General features: G+C 40.7%; 1 protein-coding gene across 1 annotated transcript in view; it reads left to right on the forward strand.

The window, feature by feature from the left end:
• Window positions 1-2,307: 2,307 nt before the first annotated feature.
• pcgf3 (polycomb group ring finger 3) overlaps window positions 2,308-19,352 on the forward strand; it is a 74,798-nt gene continuing 57,753 nt past the window's right edge. The window contains exon 1 of the mRNA XM_085470020.1: window positions 2,308-2,429. The gene's annotated coding sequence lies outside the window, so the exon portion shown is untranslated. The remainder of the gene's footprint in view (window positions 2,430-19,352) is intronic.

Genomic DNA, 19,352 nt, shown 5'->3' on the forward strand with positions numbered 1-19,352 from the left:
AGAGCACTGCAGGTGGTCTCACTTATGAATTTAAAAACAAAAGGGCTGTAAAGAAGAAGGATTTTCCACAATTTGGCATCCCCAAAACTTATTCTTATTACTGGCTTATTTCCATGGCTGGATTAGCCTCTTTTTAGAGAAATGTGCAGGGTCCCTTTTGGCTTCCAGCTTCATCATTTCTGTGCAAGAAGAAGACGACCCTACATTAATCAACAGACAGAAAAAAAATTAAAACCATACAATATTTTAAAGAATTGTCTAATAAATTATAATATGATGGAGGTTTATTTGTTTACATAGAGAAATTAAAGCACAATTTTACAACCCCAACAGATTTTCTACTGAGAACTGATTAGACTATTTTATATAGAACCCAAAATAAAGGAAGCTTCAAAAGTAATTTGACCAAGAACAATTGGAAAAATTGATGGTTTGCTGCCCTGGAACCAGTTTTGGATCCTGGACAACACAGGATAAGGGCCACTGCCTGATCCACATAGCACCTAGCCTTCTGTGGGAAGAGGGCCCCCATAAAGATGGGCTCCTGTGCTTCACTTAAGGCCATGTGAAGTCCTGGTGGAGTTTCCCTTAGGAGAGCCTACCAGAGACAAATTGCTTTTGACAACACAGCTCATGGGAGCTGTCAAGTATCACAAACCCCTCTGGTGCAATAAGGTGACAATCTACGCCCCAAAAGGAACCATTTTTCAGTTTGCTGATGATGCCTACATGGTGAGCTGATTTGGGCATATCCTAGCAGGAGGAGGCCCCCAAGCAGAACCAGGATACGCTGGAGAGAATATGTCTTTCAGCTGGTTTAGTTAATGTCCTGGTGTCCTTCCAAAAGAGCTGGAGGCAAACAAAATCTTCAAATTCCACTTAATGATTTATTGGTCAAAAACCTCTTATAACTTATAAACTATGAGTCTTAGAAGCACAATGTGCATCAACAATACATAGAAATACATATAAAAAGATTTAAAATATCACATGACTTCTGACCTCTCCTTAAAGGTCAAGAATTCACTTGATGGTCAAAGTGATAATAATGATAATAATGCTACATGGAGCTATTTATCTTTCTCACTGACCTTGTTTGTGCTGACAACAGAAAATGCTATATGAGGATGATAACGATTATGTTATTTTATTAGAATTTGTTATTTACATTACAGTAACAGGTTATAATTGTTTAAATACATAACATTTTTAATACACGCATAATTTTCCTGAATGAGTGGAAAGTTTTAGAAAATACCCAAAACTGTGACCTAAAGACTTTTGTCACTTGATAGTCATTACAAAATAATTAAATGAAAGCGATGTATGTGCTACAACATAAATAATTTAAAGTATATTAAATGGTAAATGGTAAATGGCCTGCATTTGTATAGTGCTTTTCTAGTCCCTAAGGACCCCAAAGCGCTTCACACTACAGTCAGTCATTCACCCATTCACACACACATTCACACACTGGATTTCAGCACGTCAGATAACAAAAGCTTGGACTTTGCACTTGTTTTTACTGCACTGCTGACTTCTTAAATAAAAATAACATTAAAAAGAATAAATAAAACAAAGTGAACATATACAAAATTCAAAACTAATTCCACTTTTATCTTTTATCACTTTTATTATTTTTTAAGCGAAATGGACTGAAACTCTGCGTTCTGTCAATGTAAAGACATTAAACTATACATTTAATCCCCGTGATTTCTTATGATAAGAAAAAAGAAGTGTTTCAACAGCAGGTCTCAGTTTTTCTACATGATAAATGTGTCAGTTACAGAAAACGTTCTGGTAGCTCATTGACCAGACTATCTTGTATTTATAAACCATGAAGTTAGGTAATTCAAAGGAAATGTTCCTGTTTTTTAAACCGAAATTTCTAAAGCAGGTAGTGTAAAACATAATAATAAATGCCATAAAACTTATGAAAATACACTTAGAAGTCCAAAATCCATGCACTCCTTTACATTTTCAAAAGCCTTCCACTGACCCGCTTGTAGTCTTTCACGGACCGATTCTGGCCCCTGGTCCTTATGTTTGACACCTATGAAGTGCAACCTGGTGTTGCTATAAATTTTTATTGATTAATATGAAAGAATTCAAATAAATAAAGTATTTACAGCTTATAAACCCATAATAAAGAAAATGGTGCCAACTCGATAATCAATAACAGAATCAGCGGATCGATTTTCCGAAATTTGCCGCCCTCGTTCAACTCGCGCCCCTCTTCCCCCCCTCCCCCGACTCTACCGCCTCCGGCTCGGTCGCTTGGCCGCTCTGCGCATGCGTTCTGCCGCTTCGAGAGAACAGTTTCGGCCTGTTCCGCGACCGCTCGGTCATTTTCGCCTCTTTGTTTTACTGATAGTGGATTTAACTCGGATTCAACCTAACATCCAACGGACCGTGCTGCTCCCAAACAGGTTAGTTCGTCTACCTGCACTTCTCCTCCTCATATGTCCGTGCTCGGCGGGTGTGTGGCCGGTTTACGGTCCCGGTTTGCACCCCCTCCTCTACATTTTTTGCTTGTCTCTTTCCGCTTGGTGCTACGGGGCACGCTATACGTGTTGTGTTATGTGCCTGTGTGTGCGTGTGTGTGTGGTAGTGGTGGTGGTGGTGGTGTATGACCGGGCCCTGCAGTTGTAGACCGGGGATGGGGGTTATTTTTGAGGAGGTAAAGTCTGCCGTAAAGGTGGCTTTAATGCTATCCGGGATGCACACGGTTAGCCGTCCCGGAGAGGAGGCTCTGGCAGCAGCCTGTCTGCCTGTCTCGTCATGTTTAAATGCTGTTGTTCTTCTAAACCAAACACCAGTTTTTGCTTCCCAGTGAACTGGAATGTTCTTGAAGGAAACAGCTCATGGTCCACCATTAGGCTCAACACCTCCTCCCTCTCCTTCTCCTCCTGCTGTTGTTGCTGTCCAAAGTTCAGAGGAGGATCTGTGTGTGAGGTTCGGATTAATTGGAGACACAAAGTTGATGCCTTTTCTTTTCCCTCTGGGTGGATGTCGCCCCTCACAACCCTGCTCCTCCTGCTCCTGCTGCAGCAAACCCTGGGTGACATTGTGAGGGGGAAGGCGTGCAGCCAACAAGTCTGTGCAGCGCTTTTATTTGTACGTACATATGTGTATGTGTGTGTAGGGGGAGATGCGGATAAGGATCAGCTTTACACAAGCCTTTTAGTATGGTGGAGTCAGTTGGACTGAATCCAGGTTTAGATGCGAGGGTTTCCCTTAACTTTACACCACGAGGAGAATCTGCAGCCTGGGAAGCATGCTGTGGGTGATTGCAGGTTGTGTCTAGGTGAGAAGTGGGTCCAGTTTTCTTAGGAATTAATATGCACGGTCACAGACAAAGTTTTTGTGTCAAAACCTGTCAAATCAAGCCGTTTTTAAGTGTAACCAACCATCTTATTGTCAGAAAATGTGCTCTTAAATTGGATGCTAGCAGTGAGATTTATGTGCACATGCCTGTTGTCAGAATTTGGTTGAAAAATCAAAAAGCCTGATCACGTTTTCTTACATACATATGCCATATTTAGTTACAGTTAAAAGTTTGGTTAGTATTTAAAAAGAATGGTAAATGGCCTGTATTTGTATAGCGCCTTACTAATCCCTAAGGACCCCAAAGCGCTTTACACATCCAGTCATCCACCCATTCACACACACATTCACACACTGGTGATGGCAAGCTACATTGTAGCCACAGCCACCCTGGGGCGCACTGACAGGCAAATTCATTTTGAGAAATCTGCTCATGGTTCGGATGTTTGAGCAGAAATGCACGTGCACATTCCAGTATTCACAGTTTAGATAAGGGTAAAAAAAAAAGGTTCAAAAGTCTGTGAAATCATGCCTTCGTTTTGTCTGCATTGGAGCCACCCTACTGCCAAAAAAACCCACTCCTCACTTGCTGTTCGCACTAAGAGCTTTATGTGCACAAGCCTGTTGCCGTCTTCATCTGCTGGAGGGGAAACTTTGTCCTTTCTTACTTTAAATCTGAATTGAAAAGCAGGATTTTGCCTCTTTAAGAACAGATGAAGGCTGTCTTGGTCCAATATGCATCCTATGGCTAAGTGTAATGTAGTGTATAAAGTCTAGAATGGGAGAAATTGTTTATATTAAATTCTGAGAAGGTCATTTAACTTCTTTTTAAAACAGAAGTTATGAAAGACTGAATATTTGTTCATTTCTGTAAATGGTGTAAACAATCCTGTACAGCAGTCAGACGGAGAGTTTTGTAGTTTAACGTTTAAGTGTGACGTTGCTGTCTCACAGTGGAATAAGGTCATCACAGAAACCACTGTTACACACAGCGGCACATTTTTAAAATCGCTAAACAAACAAAAGCCAAAAAAACAAATTCAGCCTCCCTCTTGCATCGACGTCTAGACATCTTTTGATCTGCAGGTTACCAAATCAATGCTCATGCTGACTATAAACCACAGGCCGTCAGACTGAGCAGACTTTTGTTGCACGGAAACCAGGGTGCTCATCATGCCAGTGATGAATTCAAGCTGCACCTTACAGCAACAGAAAGTTGACCTCCATAACCTCACTGATGCCATTTGATTCAAAACGTTGCCTGATGTTGGATGGGTGAATAATTTCGCTGCTTTTCGGAGTCTTGATAGCTTTGATTCGCCTGAGATGTCTCTTCTAACCTGCAGCCAGTGTGCTTGTGTTTAAACAGCTGAGCTGCTTTCTGATGCTTTACATCATCACAGAGGGAAGAGATGCAGCATTTGGCAAGGCCAGGTTCTCCTTGATGGGGCTTTCACTCACTCTTTTTGTTTTCTTCTGCACTTCAGTTTAAAGTGAGTTGCTGCTATTGTCTGTCACAGCTCCAGCTTTTAATTTAGGTTGTAAAACACTTTGATTCACTTTAAATTAACTTCACTGAGCCTCTCAAACTGTGCTTGCATTTACCACATGGTATAGTTGCTTCATAGCACTCCACATATCCTCTTAGTGTCTACTTTCATATCGGGTTTCTGCTGACTTTGCAGGGGAACCCTAAATTACCTGCAGCTTTTCTTTAGCGCCGACCTCTGACCTGGATTCAATGACACCTAACGAGGTTTTCTAACGTTACAGTGAAATTTCTGCATTTTCATCAGTGGTTAATGGATACAAATGGCCAAAAGAACACGAAGCTTGACCTCTTTACCCCGAAACATGCATCTCTGCACTGTTTTAACAATGTTAATGGTCCCACTGGGCAGTCTGATAAAACTGTCCGCCCTGCAGGACAGGCGAGCAGTATACGACCTCTTAAAGCATAGCGCTTCTTGATAATGAGAAAACTCAATAGTAAGTGAAGCTCCGGTAGATATAGCATTTGTCTCTTTCCTTGGACAGGAAATGATCTCGGGCAGCTCTCTAAATGAGCTGCTGAACGACCGTGGAGAATCCCTCGCCTGCAAATCATGCTGCAGCTCAGCGAGGCTGATCTCACCCGCTTCAGCGCTACTTTCGCTTTTTCCTCCTTCACACGGTTTCTTTGAACATTCAGTAATGGGAAATGGACACAGTATCACCCCTTTGGTTCAGTCCTTGCCCATCTTTACAGGTCATATACCGGCAGCAGTCCTAATAGTGTGTGTGTGTGTGTGCAAGGTTCTACAGATACTGATAAGATGATGTGATACTGTTGGAATTTCAGGAAAAATTAAATTAGAGGTATCAGATGGGTGCAAAGCAGGATTGTGTGATTAGTTGGTGATTTTTGAAGTAGCAGAAGTTGAGGGAGGCTTACATTCTTTACAGGACAGCACCTCCTTTTTAGCTGCAGCTGTGTGCTTCATGGATGCCTCTGTGTCAAGGAAGAGGTGTCATTGAAATTAATGATCGCTGGGAGGGGAGCTGTCTTTTTATAATGCAGCAGTTGTCAGTCTGATGTGGCCTGAAGGCGCGGTCATGTCACCATTTAAACCTGCAAAATAACTTCCTAATTTTTAAGTTGAGAGAACGCTGATATAGTCCATGAAATCCTTATGAATTTGTCACATTCTGCTGTGGTTAAATGCACATTGGAGCCACACTGAAGTCTTCTTGATTGTAGTACCAACTGGCGATTTTGCTCTTTAGGGAAAGGTGCAGAACGAGCTGGTTGACCTGTTGGCTCAGGATGTTTCTGGCAGCTCATTAATGTGGCACTGTCATTTTCCGGTGCAGCTGTCTAACTGGTGTTGTACATTAATGAAACAAGACTCAATTATTTAACTGACTGGTATTTTTGGTGCCTACTAGCAAGGGCAGCCAAATGTAAACTTGAGGTTGTTATTATGGCCTATAATTATTTTTTTAAAGTAGTGCTGCCTCCTTGTAGTAGAGTGGAATTTGGGACAGGTCTAACCTGAGCAGTTTTCACTCATCAGCTTTGGGCTTTTTTCCAGGAATCAGGTTGGGATGCTTTTCCCAGTATCACATGTAGTACGCAGCAGGAAATAATCCACTTCAGCCATGCTCCATGTGGTTTAGGTGAGGGGAGGAGCCTGGATGGAGCATGCAGGCGACTGCTTACTTTTCACCCACTTGCTAGTGGTGAATGTGCCGGTCTATTAGCTGTGCTTTTTGTACACTGACTCATCCCAATATGGACTATGTAGAAGGATGCTGGCAGGTGAGATACCAGCTAATGTCCAACCCGACTGCACCGAACATCTGCGCTTTCACAACCACTCCAGTCATTAATTCCTGGAAAGACTCAGGGCTGCAGCGCATGTGTGCAAATGGCTCCAGAAAATTTAGTTTTCTAGTTTCTGTTTAATATTGAAAAACAGTACATTTAGCTTTAAACCAGGATTTCTTTGACCACAAGTCAAAACCAGTGTCTAGACACAAAAAATGAAACCAAATGAGATTGAAACTCAAGATGAAAGTTGAGGGTGTGTTTGTGCTTCAACTGCTTTATATTTTTCAACTAAGGGTTTTATTTTTCTCTTCTTTTATTGCTTTTTAAAAAGTCTTGCATAGGTCGTTTCACACAACAGGAGCTGTTGTTGTCACTTAATCACTAACAGCATCTTTTTCTAGTGTGATCAGATCTTAGAGTGATTACAAGCTGCTTTCACACATGAAGAGGAGGCACACACATCACACACATCAACAATCTCCTGCCAGGAATCTGCTGATATTTGTCAGTACTTATATTAATGCTATGATTTTTTTTTTTTTACTCCTTATACTGAGGCGATCATTGTTATTCTTTCACTAATAAACTAAAAAGCTGAGACAAAAATGTAACGCGAAATCAACACGAGGAATTGATGGTGCTGAACAGGCCAATCATAATTGCTGTGGGCTTCTTGGGAGGTGCACATCAGGGTACGATGCACAGTTCCTGCTGAAAATTGGACATGATGAGGAATGAGAATAGTAGTTTTGAATCCACATGTCTTGTCTCCTGGATACTCTACCCAGCAGAAGCCTCAAGTAAACCTAATGAGCTTTATAGTAGTGAGAAAGTCAGCTGTGACCAATAACCTGGCTATGTTCTCCTGACCTTGTCCAGATTTCAAGTCTGAAAGCAGTTTTATTGTAGCAACAGAATGGGACGCAGCGTCTGACATTCCCATGTTATTCTCCATAGATAACGTTAGCTAATGCAAACAGCAGCCAGATTCTTTGAAGAAAATTTAACATTTCCAACAAACCCAGGGTGGAACCAGGTGGAATTATCTATTTTGCAACACAATTTAGAAAGTAGTTTGTTTTCCTGTGTTGTTATTTACATAAGGGCACATAAAAAAAATCTCAGACTTTCTGGCAGACTTTTTCATTTATTGCATAAACACAGTGGGTTATCTGAAGCAGCCATAAGGCCAGAGGACAGAAGGAGACACTTAAAATCGGTACAGACTTGCAGTGAATGTTTTTGAAGCAGCTCGGTCTGCGCTGGCTCTGCTGATAAGATTCATGGCTGTGCTCAGGCTTTCGCAGATCCTATCTGTTCTATGTCAACATCTCAAATAACTGGTTGTCAACAGGTGGTGTGAATTTAAATGGTTTGCTTTGCCTTTGTGTTGACATTAAAAACATTCCCTGACATGCTAAGTGCTGCATTCAGGTGGATGAAATGGCAAACAAAAGACTGTGTTTCACGTCCTCATTCTCCTTTTTGTCTTTAGTTATCTGCTTAAATGTAGATGACACGACCGCAAGTTTGTTTGTGTTAGAATAATTGGTTAAGTCGTTTGTAGTATTTCAGGATGCATGTAGCATAGTGACAGGGTAATAAACAAGCACAGCGCGGCTTCCAGACTCACTTGTTAGTTCAGCCAGTTTAATGAAGACAGGAAGACGGTGTACGTTAACAGCTCGGATGCACAGAGCTGCTCTGGAAAGGTTTCTCTTTCTGTGCTTTCAGTTGATGTCACCTTCCCTCTGGCAGCCATACTGCAGCTCTCCAGCTGCAGCTGACTGATTTGCAGAATATTTGGTAAATCTGCTGCACTTGTTTTCACTTGTAAATGATATTTTAGCACTCTGAGAGTGCAGACTTTGTATTGAGATCGAGTTCCTTTTGGATACGGGCTTGTGGCTCAAAGTTAGGAGTAACTAGCAAGTGGTTTGCAAGGTTAGGCAGCCAAAAAAATGCTAAACATTATATCCAACCAAGATCAATATTTGAGATGCTTGCTACACACCGAGCAGGACTTTATTGTTAAAATATAAAGATGGCGATTAGGGCTGCCACGAATAGTCGACTAGTCACGATTATGTCGACTATTAAAATCGTCGACGACTAATTTAATAGTCGACGCATCGTTTGAAGCTTTGTAAGATCACAAAGGACGCAGGAATGAGTAGTAGGATTTAAGAGTGTAATAACGGACTGAAACAGAAGATGGCAGCACTGCATGTCCAAGGATGCCAGCTGCCGTTAAACCCCGAAGAAGAAGAAGCTGTGTCCCAGAATTCATAGCGCAGCCCAGCGCAGTTGTCAACAATGGCGGCAGCTAGTTAGTTTTAATATTACTCTTATTATTCTTTCTGGGTCACAAAATAAACGTTTAACATATTTTCAGGCGAGAATGTAACTGTGTAAACCTCAAATATCTGCTCAGTTTATCAAGACACCACATATTTTCAAAAGCGCTCCGACGTTTTCGGAGACGTCTGTTACCCCACTAGCTCGTTAGCTAGCCGGGGGCAAGGCTAACTAGAGCCGTGAGAACACCGGACTCACGGCAAATCGTTTTCAAACCCACCGCCGTCTTTCGCTAGTCAGGTTAAACATATATATAAGTCACTTAGATAACTTAAAAATGTTATTGTTTGGCTTTCTTTAGTATTTTATTTGTTCCTGAGTAAATCGGTTTGGCTGAGATTAAAGTTATAGTTTTTGCACAGCTAAAACTGTCAAGCAGACAGCTGATTATCAGAAGTGTGAGACGCTGGAGAATATACTCCGGTGTCCTGTTATATTTTAGAAAGCAAGGAGTTTATTAAACTTCACCGAAACAATCTGCAAATTTCATTAAAAATTAATAAACTACCATCTTGTCTTTATTTTTAGTTAGCACAAACACTTCAAGCTGTAAGCTAATGATAGTTATATAAGACCAGATGCTGCTGGTGCAATAAGCTGTACGTCCAATGGATGATGATCTGATTAGTCGACTAATCGCAAAAATAATCGGTGACTAGTCGACTATCAAAATAATCGTTTGTGGCAGCCCTAATGGCGATGCAGCTTTCTGGTTCACAAACCCAACTTTTATCTAAAGGTGCAGCTGTAAATCATTATGGTCATTATCCTCTGGAGTCCAGAGGCTCATTATTTAAACTCCTCGTAGCTGTATGCCATAAAGTTATGATCGGGAAAAATGCAATCAGTGGTTTTGCCAAGTAACCTTGAACACAGATATTTCTTAATATACACCAAAATATTCAGAGCAGCGATATCTGTATAGATAAAATACAGGTTCTCAAAGTATGCCCTGGGGGCCAGTGGTGGGACTTGGTAACGTTTTGTGTGGTCGGCAAGCTTGATGAGACTTTCTAACACTAACGTTACAGATGTTATCAAGCGATGCTAAATTAAAGGTACAAGGATGACAGTTAACTGCAAAAACCACAGCTTCTTTAACAGACACATTGGAAACACTGACTACATGCACTCAAAAGTTTCCCCATCCTCAAAGGTGAAGCTATAATTTATTTATTTTTTGGCCTTTTAGCCTTTATTGGATTGAGATGGTGTAGATCAGCGGACCCCAACCCCCGGGCCTCAGACTGGTACCGGTCCGTGAGTTGTTTGGTACCGGGCAGCGAGAGTTGAGGCTCAGGTGTGAAATGTATGGTTTTTAACGGTTTTCAGTGTTATTTTGTTATCGTTTTTATCGTTAACTCGGTGTCCCTGGGTCTTTTCACGTGTGTTATGAATAAATCTTCTTTTTTTCGGTACCGGTACTAGTTTTATTTTGTTGTATTTATCCGCAACACCTTAAAGGCCGGTCTGTGAAAATATTGTCGGGCATAAACCGGTCCGTGGCGCAAAAAAGGTTGGAGACCGCTGGTGTAGATCACAGGTGTCGAACTCCAGGCCTTGAGGGCCGCTGTCCTGCTTGTTTTCCAACTAACCTGACCTTGTAGCTTCTTATTGGCAAAGCACACCCGATTCAGGTAATCAGCAGCAGGCATGGCAGGGCTATCTCAAAAACTAGCAGGATGGTGGCCCTTGAGGACTGAGTTTTACACCGCTGGTGTAGATGGACAGGAAAGTGGGGAGAGAGAGGAGAAGACATGCAGCAAAGGGTCGTGGGTCAGACTCGAATTGGGGCCGACTGCTCTCTGGCCATTCGGCATATGGTCGCCTGCTCACCCACTGAGCTAAACCAGGACCCACAAAACAATAATTTTGAGCAAAATGCAGCTGAAATATACAAAATCCAAGCACATTCATGAAAAGAGTCTCGTCAGTGCTCTGCGTGTAGCTTATTTGGCAAGTCTCAAGCAAACACCAGTGACAGCACTGATTAAAAATTTTCCAGTTTTTCTACTCTTTATGTTCACCACCACCATCTTAGATTGCTAACTTGGTTGGGCTGCTCTGACTTTCGAAGTAGTACGAGCTGAACGGGCGTCCCACATTAGCACGCAGGCTTCTGACGTAATCTGGAATGCAGCATAAGCCCAGTTCCAGACCGAAAGATTAAGACCTTCACCGAACCACTAGTCTTAATCCCCGTTTTGGCAATTGAGCACAAGTGTTTTTTAAATTTTTAATAGCAGTTTCTAGTCAAAGATATTGTCTCTTATACGCCGTCAGCCAAAATAAAAAGTCTAATGCTGCTAAACAGCTGAATCCACATTCACAACAATGTGCTGTTTTTATGTGTGTTCTGTGGGAGAGCAGATTTTATTAACCCGCAGCTCTCAGTGATGCCAAGTTTGTGATTTAACTGCAAAGGCTGTAAAATCACCAAAATTCAATTATGTAACTTCCCAAGCTGTAAGTTGTATTGCAGTCTTTTATGTAGCAACCTATCGCCATGCCCTAAGGACAAAGGCGGTTAATCCAGTGCTGAACATGTGACTTGTTAGCTCGTCATAGACCACATGAGTTTGAAAGTAACAAATGAACAAAACTTTCAGTTAGTTTTGTGTTTTGTTTTTTTTTAGACTTGCCGCCCAGCTTTCAGTCGAAGGATCCATAAAGTTATGATGCATAAAGTTACTCAAGGACGTGTTTGAAAAAGGTTGTGACCACATCGAATCACCACTGTTGTCTTGCCTGTTTTGATTTTCTCCCCTCAAACTAAGCTGCAGACATACAATCTAACAGGTCAGCTTTTATTTAGTTGTCAGCTGTTTGATAAAATGCGGTCAAGGGTCAGCCAAGGTCTGACTTCTCCCTGAAGTCCAAAAAGAAGCGTGGCACAAGTGACATTACTGTTTAGCATCTCTGTCCTTTTAACAAGCCCAGAAAGCCTTTTCTAAGTGAACGTCGACACGCCAAATGAGGTATTAATTACTTGCTTGCCTTGTACTTTGGCCAAGCTCGTACAGAGCTCTGATAATAACTCTCATCTCAGGATCTGTGTGTGACGCGCCCTGTCTTTTTCCCGCGGCCGCTAGCCCACAGTTTGTGGTTAAAACTGAGAAAAGCAAGACGGGACTACAATTCTGCCAGCCTGTTAACCAGCAAACCCACGTAATGGCTCATTGCATTCTTCCTGTTGCAGCAAGCTTCTTCTCCACCACACACTGACTGGTGCATTTGAATATTATAATTTATGAAACTAAAACAGGAAGTTTTAAGTATATGGGTGTAAAAATTAACAGTGTGAAGCTGTGATTCTCCATCCTTCCTGTAAAGACTGCAGCGTGCCAACAAGCGGGCATATTGTTTGGGTTTAAATATGCTTTAATGGTGTCGGTGGAGGGTTTTATGTGTAAGTACGTTGTAGTTTATAGTTTGTGCCTTACATGGGTTGCTTTCATTTTGCTTCGTCTTGTTGCTTTGTATTGTTTGAACTGTTTGACAAATGTAAGGACTTTAAAGATATAAATTTGTGCTTTGTGAAGTTGTGACTTCACAGTCCGTCACCAATCACGTCAAACTACACAAACATACGTCTATTGCATTGATGCTAGTCTTTGGTTAAAGTCCTTCAGTTTTCCTTTATTCCCTTTATTAAAAGTAGAGATTAAAAGTAGTAGCACTCTTTTTAGTCTTAAGTCAGCTGGACTTTTTTAGGTTAAAGTGCTAACGACAGCCATGACTGGATAGAAAACGTTCAGACACAGTTCTCCTGAATCGACTTTATTTATCTTGCTGTCAGTCAGCTGTAAAAGCTCTAGACTTCAAAATAATTTTGTTTTGCCACTCATACCTTGCTAGGGATGGGTATCGTTTAGGTTTTATCCGATACCGGTGCCAAATCGGTACTTTTGAAACGGTGCCGGTGCTTAAACGGTGCTCGAACCGGTGCTTAAAGAATGGAGAACACAAACTTTGTCCAAAAACCTCTCATGTTCAGCTGGTTTTTTTTGTAAAAAGATAACAATGTTAGCCTTTTCTGCAGCTATGTGGCATATATGGTATCACTCTTGGCTGGAAGCAGTGCTTAATCAATGGAAAAAACACAAACTTTGTCCAAAAACCTCTCATGTTTAACTGTTTTCCACTTTTTCTTTGGTCATTTTAGCCTTTTTGGCCAGGGTGAAGGGAGTATCTGCCATCAAACAAGAAGACAGCCGCATGTAGCTATGATGATGTTTGCTAGTTCACCTTACCTGCATTAATGTAATAACGTGGTTAGCCTACTCAACGTAAATTACACACGAACAACATTAAGCTACTCACGCAGAGAAGAACGGCTGCTGCTGCATCATCATCCTCATCATTTCTGCTACACTGGCAGGGCTAGGGGCCAGGACTCTATTCCTCGGGTTTTTGGGGGATGTTGCTCCGGGTCCGATAACTGGCAACCCACCCGACGTGCACGGTGTGAGGTCTCGCAGCAGGCTATCAAATACGGCGCATTTCTCGGCTTTAAAAAAAAAAAAAAACTCTATGCGTCGCCAGCTGTTTAATTGGATTCTTGGTGTTACCTCCTTTGACAGTATCAGCTTAAAGCACTTGTTGCAGGCTGCTGAGTTTGCATATTTTGCTGTGAAGTACAGCCAGACTTTTGACCGCTTCGCCTTGGGCATTTTTAATCTGTAGCTCTGCTCTAACAGAACGTACGTACCTGGCCCCGCCTACTATCCTCGGAAACGTAAAATGATTGGCTAGAAGTGTATCACAGCTCAGGAAAAAAAGCACCGAAATAAAGCACCGAAATGTGCGCTGCTTTTCGGTCTGGTTACTACTGTTTATGTCAGAACGCACCGGACACCAGTACCCATCCCTATACCTTGCCTTCAACTATTTAAAGTGAAGTGACCGATGTCTCAGTAAAGGTTGGTTGTCTCCTTCCCCTAACACCATCAGAAGAGGCACCTCTTTGACCTGGAGACCTTTTTCTCAGTAGGGTGTGGATGTTTATTTTCAGGTGTAAAAGTATAAGACAGAAATTACAGTTTTAGGTCTTGTTAATTGGTGATAAGGGTTAATAGGCTGTGAAACCATCAAGGTTAGAGCTTTAGGAAGATATGTATTAGAGATGGACCGATCCGATATTACATATCGGTATCGGTCCGATACTGACCTAAATTACTGGATCGGATATCGGAGAGAAATAAAAAATGTAATCCGATCCATTAAATATCAAAAAAGCACCTCACAAAACTTGCGACCTGGCGTAACTCTGCTCATAACAGTAGCACGTCGGAGCAGTATGCATCACGTGATAGAGTGGCTGTGGCGTGCGAGACCTGTCAGCGGTCTGGTTGTGTATTTGGAGCCTGGCTACCAAACCGCCATTTCATCTCCGAGAAAGTTATCCCAGAGAGAAGTAAAGCAAGTGTGTAAGTTCATCTCTGAATGTTTGTAAAGCATTCCAGCGTTAGGCTCAACAACCGATATATGGAGCGACTGCCTCTCTCTCCCTCTCCTGCTGCTACTTCAATCGTGAAACTGATCAATGATCAGCTGATCGGCTTTTCTGTCAAGAGTCTGTCTCTCTTGTTTGTTTATCACCCACTTCACGCCAGAAAGAGGAAACCAGCGGCTGAACAACAGCAGCACGTTTAAGCTTGATAAGCTGTTGTTAGAATTTATTTAATAGTACTTTCTACACCAGGATCTTTTTCTACGTAGCTGACGCTGGTAACTGTGCAGGGGTGGATCTAGCAAAGTTTAGCCAGGGGGGCCGATAGGGCATGAACAGGGGAAAGGGGGCACAAAGACATACTTTTCTTTCTTATTCTCATTTAAAATATCTAGCTTTTAATAAATAATTATCTGAATCTTACACCCAAAGTTTTAATCTGATGTAAAATGTATAGAAGTCCATTACTGTATATAGTAACTGTTAAGTCTAATATAGTAAGCTAGTACTTTTTTTTTTTTTTTTTTTTTTTTGCTGGGAGTTTGCAACCCTATTAGTTAGGTTGCTTAATATTTCTGCTAAGTACTCTTTAAAATACCAGAATAGGGAGGATGGAGTAGGTTTAAGTTTATTAGATTGATCAGTATTGCTGAACTATGAAATATTTTGGGTGCAGTGTATTTTTTGCATACAGGTATAACAGAATAGCTTCAGTGTTTGTTTGTTTTTAAACTTGAGTATGAACTTATACAAAATGCAGCAAGATATTAAAAAACAGTTTTATTGATTAAAAAACACACTATATCGGATTCATATCGGTATTGGCCGATATCCAAATTTATGATATCGGTATCGGACATAAAAAAGTGGTATCGTGCCATCTCTAATATGTATTAGAGATGGACCGATCCGATATTACGTATCGGTATCGGTCCGATACTGACCTAAATTACTGGATCGGATATCGGAGAAAAATAAAAAATGTAATCCGATCCATTAAATATCACGAAAGCACCTCACAAAACTTGCAACACGCCGTAACTCGCCTCAGAACGTTAGCACGTCGGAGCAGTATGCATCACGTGATAGAGCGGCTGTGGCATGCGGGACCTGTCGGTGGTCTGGATAGCATTTGGAGCTTCGCTAGCGACCTGGCATTTCATCTCCGACAAAGTTATCCCCGAGAGAAGTAAAGCAAGTGTGTAAGTCCATCTCTGAATGTTTGTAAAGCATTCCTGCGTTAAGCTTAACAAGCGACTGCCTCTCGCTCTCCTGCTGCTACTTCAATCGTGAAACTGCTTAATGATCAGCTGATCGGCTTTTCTGTCGCGAGTCCGTCTGTCTTGTTTGTTTTTGGCCCACTTTGCACCAGAAAGAGGAAACCAGCGGCTGAACAACAGCAGCACGTTTAAGCTTGATAAGCTGTTGTTAGAATTTATTTAATATTACTTTCTACTCCAGGATCTTTTTCTACGTAGCTGACGCTGGTAACTGTGCAGGGGCGGATCTAGCAAAGTAATTATCTGAATCTTACACCCAAAGTTTTAATCTGATGTAAAATGAATAGAAGTCAATTACTGTATATAGTGACTATTAAGTCTAATATATATATACCCTAGTAAGCTATAGTACTTTTTACTTTGGGAAGGTACCATCTGTGCAGTCTGCAATTTTGTTGAAGAAAGATGTTGAATCTATTTAATATTTCTTGAAAAATAATTGATTTCTGTGCATTTTTTTCACACTTCATCAAATTAAGGTTGATTACGTCGATTAAGCATCATGAGGTGGAGCGTGAGGGGTGGTTCCCTATTTTTTATTTATTTATTTTTGTTGTTGCTGGGAGTTGGAACCCTATTAGTTAGGTTGCTTAATATTTACGCTAAGTACTCTTTAAAATACCAGAATAGTGAGGATGGTGTAGGTTTAAGTTTATTAGATTGATCAGTATTGCTGAACTATGAAATATTTTTTTTGTATACAGGTATAACAGAATAGCTTTAGTGTAGTTGTTGTTTTAAACTTGAGTATGAACTTATACAAAATGCAGCAAGATATTTAAAAAACAGTTTTGTTGATTAAAAAACACTATATCGGATTCATATCGGTATCGGCAGATATCCAAATTTATGATATCGGTATCGGTATCGGACATAAAAAAGTGGTATCGTGCCATCTCTAATATGTATATAAAATTCCCCATAGTTTCTGTCATTTTTCATGCAAACTCTGGTTTTTGGACTCTTTTTCTATTGGTTTTGGATTGTTGCTTGGATTAAATAAGAAACCCAAAACCACTCAGATTGACTTTGAGGGGCATTTTCCTCAATGATTTAAAAAATTTAAAGTGGCAGTAGACTCCTGTCTCTCCTCTGTGCCTCTGTTGCAAAGATTGGTTCCATTTTAACCTGTTTGCATCTCCTGGTTGCATTACACTAGTAAGTAAACAAATTTGTTGCTTTAAGGTAATGTAAATAACCCAAATCGTTATTTCTCTATGGCGTAAACGGTCGACTGGGCTTTCAGTTTCTGCCAGTCTCTCCTTTCACCTTCTGTACCTTCTCTTTTCTTTTGCTGGGTCAAGGTTTTACATTTATTGTGGCTGTTTCACCGTCCAGTTTTTCAGCTACACAGAGCGTTTGATGGTGACCCTCGTCCTGTTGTGGTTATGAGGCTTCACTGGCAGACGGATGTGCAAAGTTACACAGAGGCTTACAGGAAATCAGCTGTAATCATGTCACTGTTGATTTAGTATTTACTACATAAATGCAGTTTTAACATACAGATGCACTCCACTTCTTTGGGCCTAACTCAACCAAAACTGGCAGTTTGTTGGAGATAATTTGGAGCAGTTGGATCTGTGACGGTTTGATTTGCAGCTCGTAACAGCAGTCGGTTTAGTTTAGACCCGAAAAGATCAAATTTTTTTTTTTTAGTCAATGATGAGAAAACCTGTATGAAGCTCAATGTCTCATTATTTGGCGTATAAAATGCAAGTTTTTTATTTATGACAGCAAATTAAATATTGATGGTTCTAGGCTTTCTTAAGAAATAATCAAAAGGTAAATTGATAATAAAAATAACCCTTGGTTGTAGCTCTATTTCACTTTATTCCATCTCAGTAGTCTTATTGAACGGTTGCAGTTTCTCAGTATGATGGGGGCCGTTACATTCAATTTCTACTGCTGTAAAACGGCAGATTAAGAAGGCCCCCATCTTCCTTACTACCGGAAGAAATGCATTCGTAATTTGAAGAGCATAAAACTCAGCAAGCAGAGGAAATGGCTTAAAGTGCTCAGGGTTATCGATTCAAGCTGTAAGACGCGTTTATAATTCCTGGTGTAAGAATGGAAGCGGAGACATGGACAAGCAGTGCTGCTGTTAATGTGGCCTTAAGCAAAGTAGGCCACTCCCAGTCACACCACTGGTGCTGTTAAGTTGCAAATTGCAGGTGACTGTGGCTTAACTGGGTGTAACTGAAAATATGAAGCAAAATTATGAAGAAAGAAAATACATGTTCAGCAAACCCTCCCTGGGTAAATAAAGGTTTAAAATGCAGTATATCACTGAGGCATTGTCAGGATAAGTGGTAGGTGGAGGACTCCTGCACTGTGTCGGCTTGTTAGAGCAGTGGCATTTCTGATGGGGGCCTGAAGACGGACGGAGTGAGTTAAGTGAATTTTGACACTTGAGTCCTTTAGAAAAGAGACTGGTGTAAGGTAATTACAACACTTAAGAGCTAATTGTTTTATTTTATCCAAAGACAAATAAGCTGGCTAACTGGGAGAATATATATCACAGGTTTAATTCTCACAGCATTAAACTTGGAGATATATCATGTCTGTATATCAATTATCTTTTGATGGCCAGTACCAGTTATTAGCAGAGATGGGCGATTACTATTGCAAAAAAAGGGAATTAGATTACCGTTACTTTCCCGTAAGCACGCTGCGTTACTGTGTTACTAAAACCGTGATTCTTTTGTGACAGTGACGTAAGCGAGTGCGACGAGTATGAGCGTACAGCGTTTAAAGCATGGAAGTACTGACCTCACTTTGAGTTTGATTCTGTAAAAAGTGACAAAAACATTTGCGTCCGCTGTCCACTGCATGGGAAGAAAACTTCTTTTTACAGCGAAAAAAATCCCTTAACTTCCGAGGAAGCACCGAGTGCGCTACCAGGGAATGGGCAATTCACAGACAAACTGGCGGATTCTTCCACTGAGCGCTGCGGCACACCTGCACCAGGGCAAACATCTGCCTGCCCCACTCGTGCTATACAGTTGAAAATAGAGCAACAGGACCGCTAGTCTTTGATTTTATTTATTTTCTGCTGTGTTTTACTTGCATCTATTTGAAAGACTGAGTGTAAACACAAAAAACATTTTATTTTATGTGCCGGAATATGCAGAAAATAGGTTTAAATGTTAAACAAATGTCTTCCAGTCAGACAATGTTGCATATAATTTAATTTTTGCTAGATGCATAAAGTTAAAAGATTAAAACTAATAAAACACATTTTAAAGAGACTTTTCTATTTGATTACACTTTATATGATGGATTAGGCAGAAAGTAGAATTGGGCTGAAAGATCTATCGCTTTGTCACCTATTCAGGTTGTAAATCATGTTTTTAAAAAGTAATTAAGTAGCTAATTACTTTTGAAAATAAGTAATCAGTAAAGTAACGGGATTACTTTTTTGGGAAAGTAATCAGTAATTAGTTACTGATTACTTTTTTCAAGTAACTTGACCAACAGTGGTTATTAGTAATGAAGGAGACGCATAACTGATACTTGGAACTGATTTCCAGCAAAAGAATAAAACGTTGAAGTCAAAATTTTGACTAAAACACCAAGTTATGGGAAGAAAGCTCTGCTTCAAATGATGTTACTCAATTCCTAA

The sequence above is a fragment of the Copadichromis virginalis genome, linkage group LG2, assembly GCF_057382275.1.
Source record: "Copadichromis virginalis isolate Kocher_CV1m ecotype Utaka linkage group LG2, C_Virginalis_male_GT1.1, whole genome shotgun sequence".
Classification (NCBI taxonomy): domain Eukaryota; kingdom Metazoa; phylum Chordata; class Actinopteri; order Cichliformes; family Cichlidae; genus Copadichromis; species Copadichromis virginalis.